A 10,647-nucleotide genomic window follows, 5' to 3' on the forward strand; every position below is an offset into this window, starting at 1 on the left:
TGTGCTGCTATCCTCCATTCTTGTTTATGTATTTTTGAATAAGAACTAATTATCCTAAAGGATTTCCATCCAGGCATCTCTGTGGATGCTTAAATCTTAATCTGTCCAATAACTAATTGGATTGGTTCGTAGAAGAAAGCTGCCTGTGGTTTGACTTGCTGCAGAACAGTTAAAAAAAAATAAGGGGAGGGGGAGCAGAAAGGTAGAAGCTAGTTACCGTAATGAAGAAGAAGCAAACTTCTTCGCAGCTTACCCTATTGCACTATAGGTATAGACATGGCTTCAATTTGCAGTGGAGGTTTTGCATACACAAACAAATCAGTGGCCTACAGCGTGCTGAGTGTTTCTCTTCCCTTGTAGTTTAGCTGTGCAGGGAATAAGCAGCAGCAGCATTCCTGCAACGAGTGACACTAACCTGTGCCTCATTGCTGCTTCTAGTACCATCGCTCTAGTAAATCTCAGAATGTAAAAGGCTGCTTCTCTTCAGAGCAGGTTGTAAGTGCTACCTGACTTTTGCAAGCATCACTGATGAGCTGGTAAATGCACATAAAAACTGGAGTAGCCGGGGAAACCAAATCTCAGAGGTTAAATAACTCATTTTAGGCTTAAGAGTCAAAATCAGGATGATAATATCCACTGGCTACTGAGGTACTGTGCCCATCACACTGTTAGTATGCCAGTGCTGCCTGCTGCTATCCCTGTGTCCTAGACTGTGGGACATCTGCTCCAGCTGCACAAATTGTGTTCAGATGACCAAAAAGCAAATGCTCGCCCAAGGAACTGCACCCCTGCAAACACTCTAATGCTGCCTAAAATGCCACCACATCAGGAATGACAAATTCTGCTCGCGCTCATTGAGCAGGGTCTGTAGCTCACATATGTTTTCCGTTTGGTGCTCCAGCCTTCCTCCCGCTGGAGGCAAGCGGAGGGAGCCCAGCTGTGCCCAATTATGGTCAGAGGCGCATGGGGGTGAGAGCTTAAAAGCAGTGCAAGAGGTCAGTTGTTCACTTTGGCTTAGAGATGGGCTGGTGTCTCTGTGCTCTGTTTTGATTTTTTTTTTTTTTTTTTTTTTTACCAATCCTGAAGGCTTTGAGGCTGATTCTAGCTTATTCTATGTTAGTTCTTTACTGATGTTGCTCTACTGAATCTTGATTTTTGTGAAGGTAAGGTTCCATGAGGCCTGCCCACTGTAACACAAAGGGTCAATGGGAGCTTGTTTCCTATTGCCTGTGTCCACCTCTGTGATGGGTACCAGTACCAGGGGCCGGGGCTGAGCTGAAACCAAGCCCCACTGAGCATCAGAGACCTATTTGAAACCACAAGATTTAGTTGAGGGCTATAATGATATCATTTTTCTGAGCTGTTTTTAGGAGTCTGGAAGAACACTGGTCTTTAAATGAATCTTGATTTAATGCATTTAGGACCTGTGTGATTGATGGTGTCTATAAATACCATTTAAGTGCACAACAGAATATTTAACGTACCATTTTCAGCAGGTTGTGAGCCAGGCTTGCTGCTGTGCTCCTGCAGCAGCTTCCCTTGGCTGCAGGGGGACCCTCTGTGTCCAGTGTCCTTGGCACTTGAGATGTGCAGCTGGGGGGCTCACTCCTTCATTTTTGGCAAAGGGATTGTCCAAAGAGCGTGCTGGGCAAGTGAAACACACAGGGCTACTGGGGAGGGCATCAGGGGATTTCTGCACTTGGAAGACAACCTTAGGGTCCCCAGGCTGTGGGCCAGTGTGGGGCAGTGCCTGTTTTCTCACAGGAAAAGGATGAAATAACTTAGAGGGCAGCCCAAGCAAATAGTTATGGAAAGCACAAAAGAGGGGTGGGCAGAAGGGAGGGAGGAGGTGTATTCTTCCCCCCCATCCTCTTGCACCTATTTCTCAGAGGTATCTGTGGTGTTATTTATAATAGCAATGCTTTTTTTGCGGGGGGGGGGAAGGGAAAAAGCCTTTTATAGGAATCTGATTATGTGTTTCTAAATTTAAGAAGGGAAGTTTTTTTGATGCTAAAGTAGAAAAAAAAATAGTGATTTAGTGTATTAAAATTTGCAAGTACTTAGCGTAATCTAGTGATTAAAGCAGTCTTACTGGTGCGCTTGTAAATCATAAATTCCCACTGCAGAATGGCTCCTGTGGCATTTTGCCAATTAACCTTTGCACGCTTTGATCTCGCTTTGACTCCAGAAGTTCAGGCTGCTCCCCAGCTTGTTTAGTTGTTGTTAACAAAACATTTGCCCTTTGAAATACACAGTGCTTAGTACACGTGCTCCAGATCCCTGAGCACATGCGATATTGATGTCTTGTGGATCATAGAAAGAGCCTGACTCATTAGTGAAGAGATATTAAATAAACATTCTCAAAGAAAGCAAGCAAACTTGGCCATTACGAAGACAGCAGAGGCATAGGAAATGTGAGTTCAGTGGACTGGTGAGGAGAGGAATCATGTTGTGTTCCCATGGAGGCAAGCTATGTACCCCCTGCCTGCCCTGCAGGCTCCTCTGGCAGTCGGCGGTGGGGCTCATCTGGGAAGAGCGGGGACCCCGCTCTGCCACCTGTCCTGCCTCTCCAGGGGCTGGGAGCGGAGCTGTGGGCCAGATGGTAAGGAGCTTGCAGGGAATATTCCTGCCCGCGTCTGGCAACCAGCAGCCAGCAAGCATAGCCTTTCTGCAAAGCACTGCAACCACGATGGCTGCTGCTGCGTGCACGAGTCTCCGTTCCTCCTGGATTCTTGTCCAATATGTGCCTTTGGCTTGCCCCCTCTCCTGTCTTCACCTCTAAGGGTGTAATGTACCGTGTTTACCTTTCTCCTTCCCTCCCATAGGTAGTCCTGTGGTCAAGGGCTGAAAACACCTGTTGAGACCAAAAATGTTTTAAGATATAAAGCTTATCACAGGCATTGAGTATTCTTAAACAGGTTGGATATACATTTTGCAAGCCATGTGACATTCATTATTTATAACTAATGAATATGTGACAGCTGAGAAATATGAAAGAGAATTTGCTCTCTGTGTTCAGGGTCTCTCAGTTCACATGAGTCAGTCTCAGAGTCTGAAGCCTAAAAAAGGTCACTTTGCAATCTGTAAGTAGCTTTACAGCCTTCGCGAGCCTTAAAGCATCAGGCTTAGCCAGTGGAAAAAACCTCCTGGAACAAGGTAGCTCTGCCAGCAGAAAGCTGCAAAATGGAGAGAGCTGCTAAGTCTGCCATCTCCTGCTTCTGATGCAGGTAGAGGAAGGAGAGCAGAAGCTTTTCTAGAGGCTGAGCATATGTCTGATTTGTCACAGCTTCAGCCAATAATTCTCACATTTACCTATTCCAGGCTTGTCTCCAAATGACCAAACGTAAGACTTGACATTGCCTTATGGATACACGAAACAATGGAACTGGTGAGTAGTCCTACCTCCACAGAACCTGGTATTCCCTTGCATCCTCTCCTGTCTCCTGCCTTTGTCATCGCAGCCTACATAGCCCACCACTCAGCCACCAGCACCTGTAGTCTTCTGCTGCTCGCTAGACCCACACCAGTCAAAACATGTGGCAGAGTAAACACATTTCTTTAAATTCAGGTTTTCTTTCCATCCAAACCTCCAGTACCCACCTATGATGGAAGGTGAGATGTCTCCCTCCCCACAGGCAATGACAGAAACATGTTGTCTCTCAACACATGGCTGACTCCCCTTCCCTTCCCCATACTGAAAACTCAAGTGTTGTGCTTTCATAAAGAAGGCACCTGAAAACACAGTCCCTCCCCAAGACCCGTTGCCCTGTGGAGGATGTGAACATACACCCCTTTTGCAAACAGCTATGGTAGTGCAAAAGGCTACTGCCCCTCTTGACCTGCCCACAGGAGCACCTCTCAACCTGCTCGAGTCAGAACCACCTGGATTTATAGAGTAAGGTTTCCCTTGCTCCACTTTGGCTGAAGTAGGAGGAGTGTTTGCATGAGCCACTTGACTGGAAGAGGAGACCCCAGGCTAGGACAGGGGAGACCTGCAAGCCACAGGGGCAAGGCCTGGGGGCAGGTCAGTCTCCCTGGATCAGCACAGCTGGATCTGGGGGTAAACAGCTGGTTCCTGCTTATTTGACATAACCACTTCCGCTCATCCACCTCCTACTATTTAACTTTCCCTCAAATGGACTTCCCCCACACACTGCCTTACCCGTATGAGAAGATCTGTGACAAAAGCCCACCTTGCCACCTCCCTCCTGACTACTTATCCCTCCTGTAAATGCCTCACCAGGCTGCGAACCTGGTGCCAGCTGTCAGCATTAGATATGACTGATGTTCATTTTCTTGCACAATAGTATGTTTGGTTTCTTATTACCTAATGTCAGCCTTTCTGCCATTTTCTTCTCTTCCTATTTTCCCATTTATTTCATGCATCCATCACAAGTGATTAGCTCTTAGAAGTAGGAATTGCTAGGCTGGTTTCCTCAGGAAATGAGGTGATCACGCTCTGCACATCCTACGATAACCACTGAATACACCAGTTGATTTAATTTGGCTGATGGAGTGCAGGCTCACAGGTAACTGAATTCTTACAAGTTTTGTGCAAGTAGCACAAAAGCACTAGCTGGAGCAGAGAGGAACCCTGAAGTCAGGTGCAAGAAAGAAAAGTGCAGATAAAATTGTCTCTTAGTAGATGCCAAACAATTCATAAGAGTGATACACTAATAAGTGTCAAAAAAGCGCCTCATTTTGTACCTGCAAATGACCACAAGACACAAACCCATAAGAAACCTAGGGCTTGTTAAATTACTTGCTTTTTTATGTTGTTTGCACTGTTACTGGGACAATGGCTTTAGATCTCCGAGAGAGATTTTTAGTGTGTTACTACAGACCATGAAAAAAAATAATAGTAGAGAAAAAGTCAGAATGTACCAATGAATGTTTCCTATCCAGGAACATATTTTCATTGCGGCACCTTTGTGTAATCCTGCTGGCTTTGGCACTTCTCCACAGCATTGTAAAATTCTTGTTCAGTCTTAATACACTAATTTTGCATCTGTTTCATTTCAAATGGTGGCACAATAGGGCTCAAAAGGACATTTAGGCTTTATTCATTGTTCCTGCTCGCAACTAAAGGCAACTCTGGTGCTGGGTCACCGGGGTTCACCAAACCGACGTAGCACAGTTGGGTTTAACTGCCTTCCCAGGGTGCCCGCTCTCCTGGTCTGTGAATCTCAGGAGATCTAATCACCAAAGGTTCATCTGGCCACTGCAGGGCACAACATCTTGCTCCACCATTTGGGGTTTTTATTTGCCGGCAGCAGATCCTCAGCCCTTGCCCACCTCATTCCCCAACCAAGGACAACCTTAAAAGTAGCCAGGTGACCCGTGAGGCTTGTAAAGGGCAGGTGACAGATCTAAACCTGGCTCAAGGTTTCCAGCTCCTGGCTGCCTACACAGCAAAGGTGATAAGCACAGTACTAAAACCAGTGTGAGATTTTGCTTGTCGACACATGCTTGCCCAGAGACAGACAAAAGGGAGGATTTAACCGCAGATCAATTCCATTTTTTCTGAAAAAAAAGGCACTTTTCCACTATAAGGTAATTGCAAAAAGTAAAAACACAGAAAGGTTTGTGCAGCAGTTTGGCTGCTACGTATCATGCAGTCGTGCCGTGTTACAGAGATAAACATCAGTGCTTACCTTACAGATTGTCTCAACACCTGGAAGGCTGTTATAGAGACAGGTTTAATAATTAATTGCTATTTCCCTGAGACAATGCACCCTGGATCTCTTAAGGAGCATATTGCACACTGGGTAACCAGAGTAAGCAAAAGAGACAAAAGCATTAGAAAAGATAAAAAGACTGAGATCAAATAACATTATTTGTCATGTTGTGGTGGAAATGGGGCTATACTCACCTGATCCTGCGAGGAGGTTGCCTGGAGATTGCTCAAAGTGCTTGAGGTCAAAATACTTGTATTCCAAAGCTGCTTTTAAGTAAATGACTCTCCTGTGGGTGGTGGCAGCAAAGGTGGGAGCAGATCAATTCCTTCATGTTACTATGTTGGGCTTATGTCATGTCACCCTGCACAGATGGGGATATGGAGGGGTAGTTTTATATGCAGAAAAATATGGTGTCTGGAAGCGATGCTGATAAGTTCCAATAGGATATGTTTTCTGCATGCGGTATATATTTTTCTCATCTATGTTTAGCATTACATTTTTCTATGAAAGCTATAGACCTAATTAAATTAAATGCTACAATGAAGTGAGTAATAAGAAAAAAAATTATTCTTCTGGGCTGCTTAGTGACCACAACCAAAACCATAAGTGCTGGCCATATTCTGGCAGCGGAGGAGCACTAGCATCTCTTTCTGTCTGTGTCTCAGGCACCTTCCCACAACAGCTGCCATCACTTACTGCGGGCCTGTGTGTTATGACAGGGGTGCCAAGAAGAAAGGTAATATCTGTGTGCACACAGGGACTGGGGTGAAGGTAGAGAACACCGTGAAGGAGGTGGCAGGCAGGAGGGGAAGCACTCGGGGAGGGGAGGCCAGGCCAGGCCTGGGGTGTGCACAAATATGCGACGGCTAAAAGCAGACTTTGGTTGGGATGGGCAAATGGTGCGTTCCAAGGTGCAGCGGATGTGTGCGTAGGGAAAGAAAGACTCCCAACATATCAACTGCACCTTTCTCCAACTAATGCTTATATTTTTTTAAATATAAGCAAATATTCTATTCTTTCACTGCAAAGACGTAATGGATTTCAGCCATAGGGATATTAATGATGCACAGTCTTCATTCAACCTAGAGTGCAGGTACGAGCACTGAGAGCAAAGGTTATCTGGTGAAATGGATGACTGGATATATAGCAGCTGATGGCAGAGAGCTGCGCTTTCTGGTAGCAGTGCGGTTTCGCAAACTCCAGTGCAGGGCATAATCTTATCATAAAAGCTTATTTGACCAAATGTGTGTGATTGCTGATGTGAATAGCCTGATCTTCATGGAATCGATGAAATGAGCAAAATTATGAACACGTTTGTGATATCTACAGGATAAGACTAGCTGCTGGTACCTGCCATGCTGTGAGTTTAGGCTACTGGTGATCAGTGTGTGTCTCATCACTGAGTGAAGCCTATTGATGTCCTGGGCAAGATACAAAGCCTTTTTTCCCCATGATTTTTATTGCTGAAGAGGATCTTGATTTCAGTGAGTCAGATACTGTTCTTCGGTAAATATATGAGCTCAGACGGCTTTGAAAAATGTGTTTCTTCATGAATTGTAGCTGGGTCTCAAGCTTCTTTGATAAGCACAGTGAACAAACTGAAATACTACTCATGGATCTGGGTAGTTAAATTACTCTTACGGATGGGTCTGATGCTGTTGAGCACATTTTCCCCAGTGCTGCTGTAAAAGGAAGGAACTCCTGAGCTGGAAGAGGGGTTTAATAGAGGAAATTACTTGGGATTGCACTGGCTTCTGTAAGATAGTTGCTGAGGAAGAGCTCTGTTGGCAAGCTTCCTCTTAGTTTATAGCCAGATCCTCAAAGTAGAAGTCATCCTAGGCCAACTGAAGTTACTTTTATACAATCGGAGTTTCTTACCCTGTACTTTATAATAATTTTTGGTACCTTTCATCTGTTAGTCTGCCAAGGAAAGCCAGCCCAGGCTTCAGCACAGCATTTATCAACCAAGTCTTTAAATCTTTTCTCCATAAGACATTTGAACAAATTAATTGTCTCTGGCATAGACATTTTAAAATACGTATCAGCAAGTTGTATGTGAAGAACCAGTAGGAGCAACAGTGAGATGTGTTTGTGGAGACAAGGGAGTTGCTCTCCTGATTGTGAAAAGCAGCAAATAGCTTGTGTGACTCCGCAACGTCTGGGTTTTTAAGCAAGTGCTGGAACATGCATTCACGATACCATAACTGGCTTGTAAAGATTGAACCCATTCCAATTTTCATAGAATCATAGGCTGGAAAAGGCCTCTAAAATCGTCAAGTCCAACCATCCACCCAGCAACACCATTCCTACTAAACCATATCCTGAAGTGCCACATCTACACGCTTTTTAAACACCTCCAGGGATGGTGACTCCACCACCTCCCTGGGCAGCCTGTTCCAATGCCTGACCATTCTTTCAGTGAAGAAATTTTTCCTAATATCTAATCTAAACCTCCCCTGATGCAACTTGAGGCCATTGCCTCTTGTCCTATTGCTGGTTACTTGGGAGAAGAGACCAACACCCGCCTCACTACAACCTCCCTTCAGGTAGCTGTAGAGAGCAAGAAGGTCCCCCCTCAGTTTCCTCTTCTCCAGACTAAACAGCCCCAGTTCCTTCAGTCGCTTCTCATAAGACTTGTTCTCTAGAACCCTCACCAGCCTCATTGCCCTTCTCTGGACGTGCTCCAGCACCTCAATGTCCTTCTTGTAGTGAGGGGCCCAAAACTGAACACAGTACTCCAGGTGCGGCCTCACCAGTGCCGAGTACAGGGGCACGATCACCTCCCTACTCCTGCTGGTCACACTGTTCCTGATACAAGCCAGGATGCCTTTGGCCTTCTTGGCCACCTGGGCACACTACTGGCTCATCTTCAGCCAGCTGTGAACCAACACCCCCAGGTCCTTTTCTGCCAGGCAGCTTTCCAGCCACTCTTCCCCAAGCCTGTAGCACTGCATGGGGTTGTTGTGACCCAAGTGCAGGACCCGGCATTTGGCCTTGTTAAACCTCAGTTGGCCTTGGCTCATTGATCCAGTCTGTCCAGATCCCTCTGCAGAGCCTTCCTACCCTCAAGCAGATCGACACTCCCACCCAGCTTGGTGTCATCTGCAAACTTACTGAGGGATCACTCGATCCCCTCATCCAGATCATTGATAAAGATGTTAAACAAGACTGGCCCCAAAACTGAGCCCTGGGGAACACCACTTGTGACCAGACAACAGCTGGATTTAACTCCATTCACCACCACTCTCTGCGATCGGCCATTTAGCCAGCTCTTTATCCAGCAGAAAGTACACCAATCCAAACCATGGGCAGCTGGTTTCTCCAGGAGGATACTGTGAGGAACAGTGTCAAAGGCCTTACTAAAGTCCAGGTAGATGACATCCCCAGCCTTTCCTTCATTCACTAGGCAGGTCACCTGGTCATAGAAGGAGATCAGGTTGGTCAAGCAGGACCTGCCTTTCATGAACCCACGCTGGCTGGGCCTGATCCCCTGGTTCACATGCCCGGTGAGCGCACTCAGGATGAATCGCTCCAAAATCTTGCCCGGCACTGAGGTCAGGCTGACAAGGCCTGTAGTTCCTGGGATCCTGCTTCCGGCCCTTCTTGTAAATGGGTGTTACACTGGTGATCCTCCAGTCATCTGGGACCTCCCCTGTTAGCCAGGACTGCTGATAGATGATGGAGAGTGGCTTGGCCGGCTCCTCTGCCAGTTCCCTCAGCACACTTGGATGGATCCCATCCGGCCCCATAGACTTGTAAGTGTCCAGGTGGCATAGCAGGTTGTTAACTGCTTCTTCCTGGATTATGGGAGGTTTGTTCTGCACTCCTTCCCTATCTTCCAGCACTGGGGGCTGAGTACCCTGGACTAGTAATACTAGTGTTATTTTGGTTCCATCTCTGATGAAACAGCTTTTTTCTATCTCCTCTTTAGGTAGAAGTGCTGGCACTCTCACTATCCACCACTGCTTCACCACTGGTGGTAACATTCAGCAGTTGCCAAGTACTTTACATACGTCCAGTGCTGGAAAAACATTAGCTCATTAAATCTTCCAGTATTCCTGTAATAAGAGCAATCATCAGAATAGTCTTCACTTTATGGACGGGAGTAAGGGAGAATGGAGAGTTTAAGTGACATAACCATAGCAAATCAGTGGCAAAGTTAGGATGGTGCTATTGATTTCTGCAAATCCTCAAAAGACTCCTGAAAAATATATTCCCTGTTCACTCAGCTGAATAGCCTTGGGCTTTCTCTTATAGCACTGATGTGGACTTGGATCCTAATAGGCAGTGGGATTTCAAATTTCTGGCATCTTTTTTTTTTTGTTTTCTTCAAAACTCTTTGACACTAACTGTGAGGCACTGGAAAATCTTCGGGCTGTTCTGTTTCCATGTCTTACTTTCTTCACTCTTGAATGAAACAGTAAAATCTGTATCAGAAGGAGTTACTGGGCTTTGCATCGCGTTTGTAAAGAACACCGTTGCCTGATGGAGTGGTGGGAGAAGCTGCTCAGTGGTGCCGCCACTTCCCTGTTGAGTCACACAGTGTGCGTGCCACACCAAGCAGGGCTAACAGCACGGGAAGGGGAGTACAGTCCTCCCAGGTCCTGGCAAACCTGCCCCTCTAGACTGAGCTTCATGGACAGGAGGGCTTAGGACAAACCACCCTCGCATTCATTCATGGCTCTGCCCATGAGCCAAAGACTCTTCATAACCTTTTGTACCTTTACCCGACTGCTTGCAATAGCCGTGGTGGTGGAGTTGTGCCCTGAGTTTACAGAGCAATTGCATGCCCTGATTGTTGGAGAGTTCTCCTCCCATTCCATGCAAGATCATGGCTTGGTATAGTACGCTGCCTTGGGAGCTGGCTTTTTAACGCGTGCCAAACTCAAAGCGAATGCTGGATTGGATTTTCTGCATTGTCACTCACGTGACAGCAGTCACTGGCATGCAGCTGTGCGTCTCCCTTGCT

The sequence above is a fragment of the Opisthocomus hoazin genome, chromosome 2, assembly GCF_030867145.1.
Source record: "Opisthocomus hoazin isolate bOpiHoa1 chromosome 2, bOpiHoa1.hap1, whole genome shotgun sequence".
In the NCBI taxonomy this organism is placed as follows: domain Eukaryota; kingdom Metazoa; phylum Chordata; class Aves; order Opisthocomiformes; family Opisthocomidae; genus Opisthocomus; species Opisthocomus hoazin.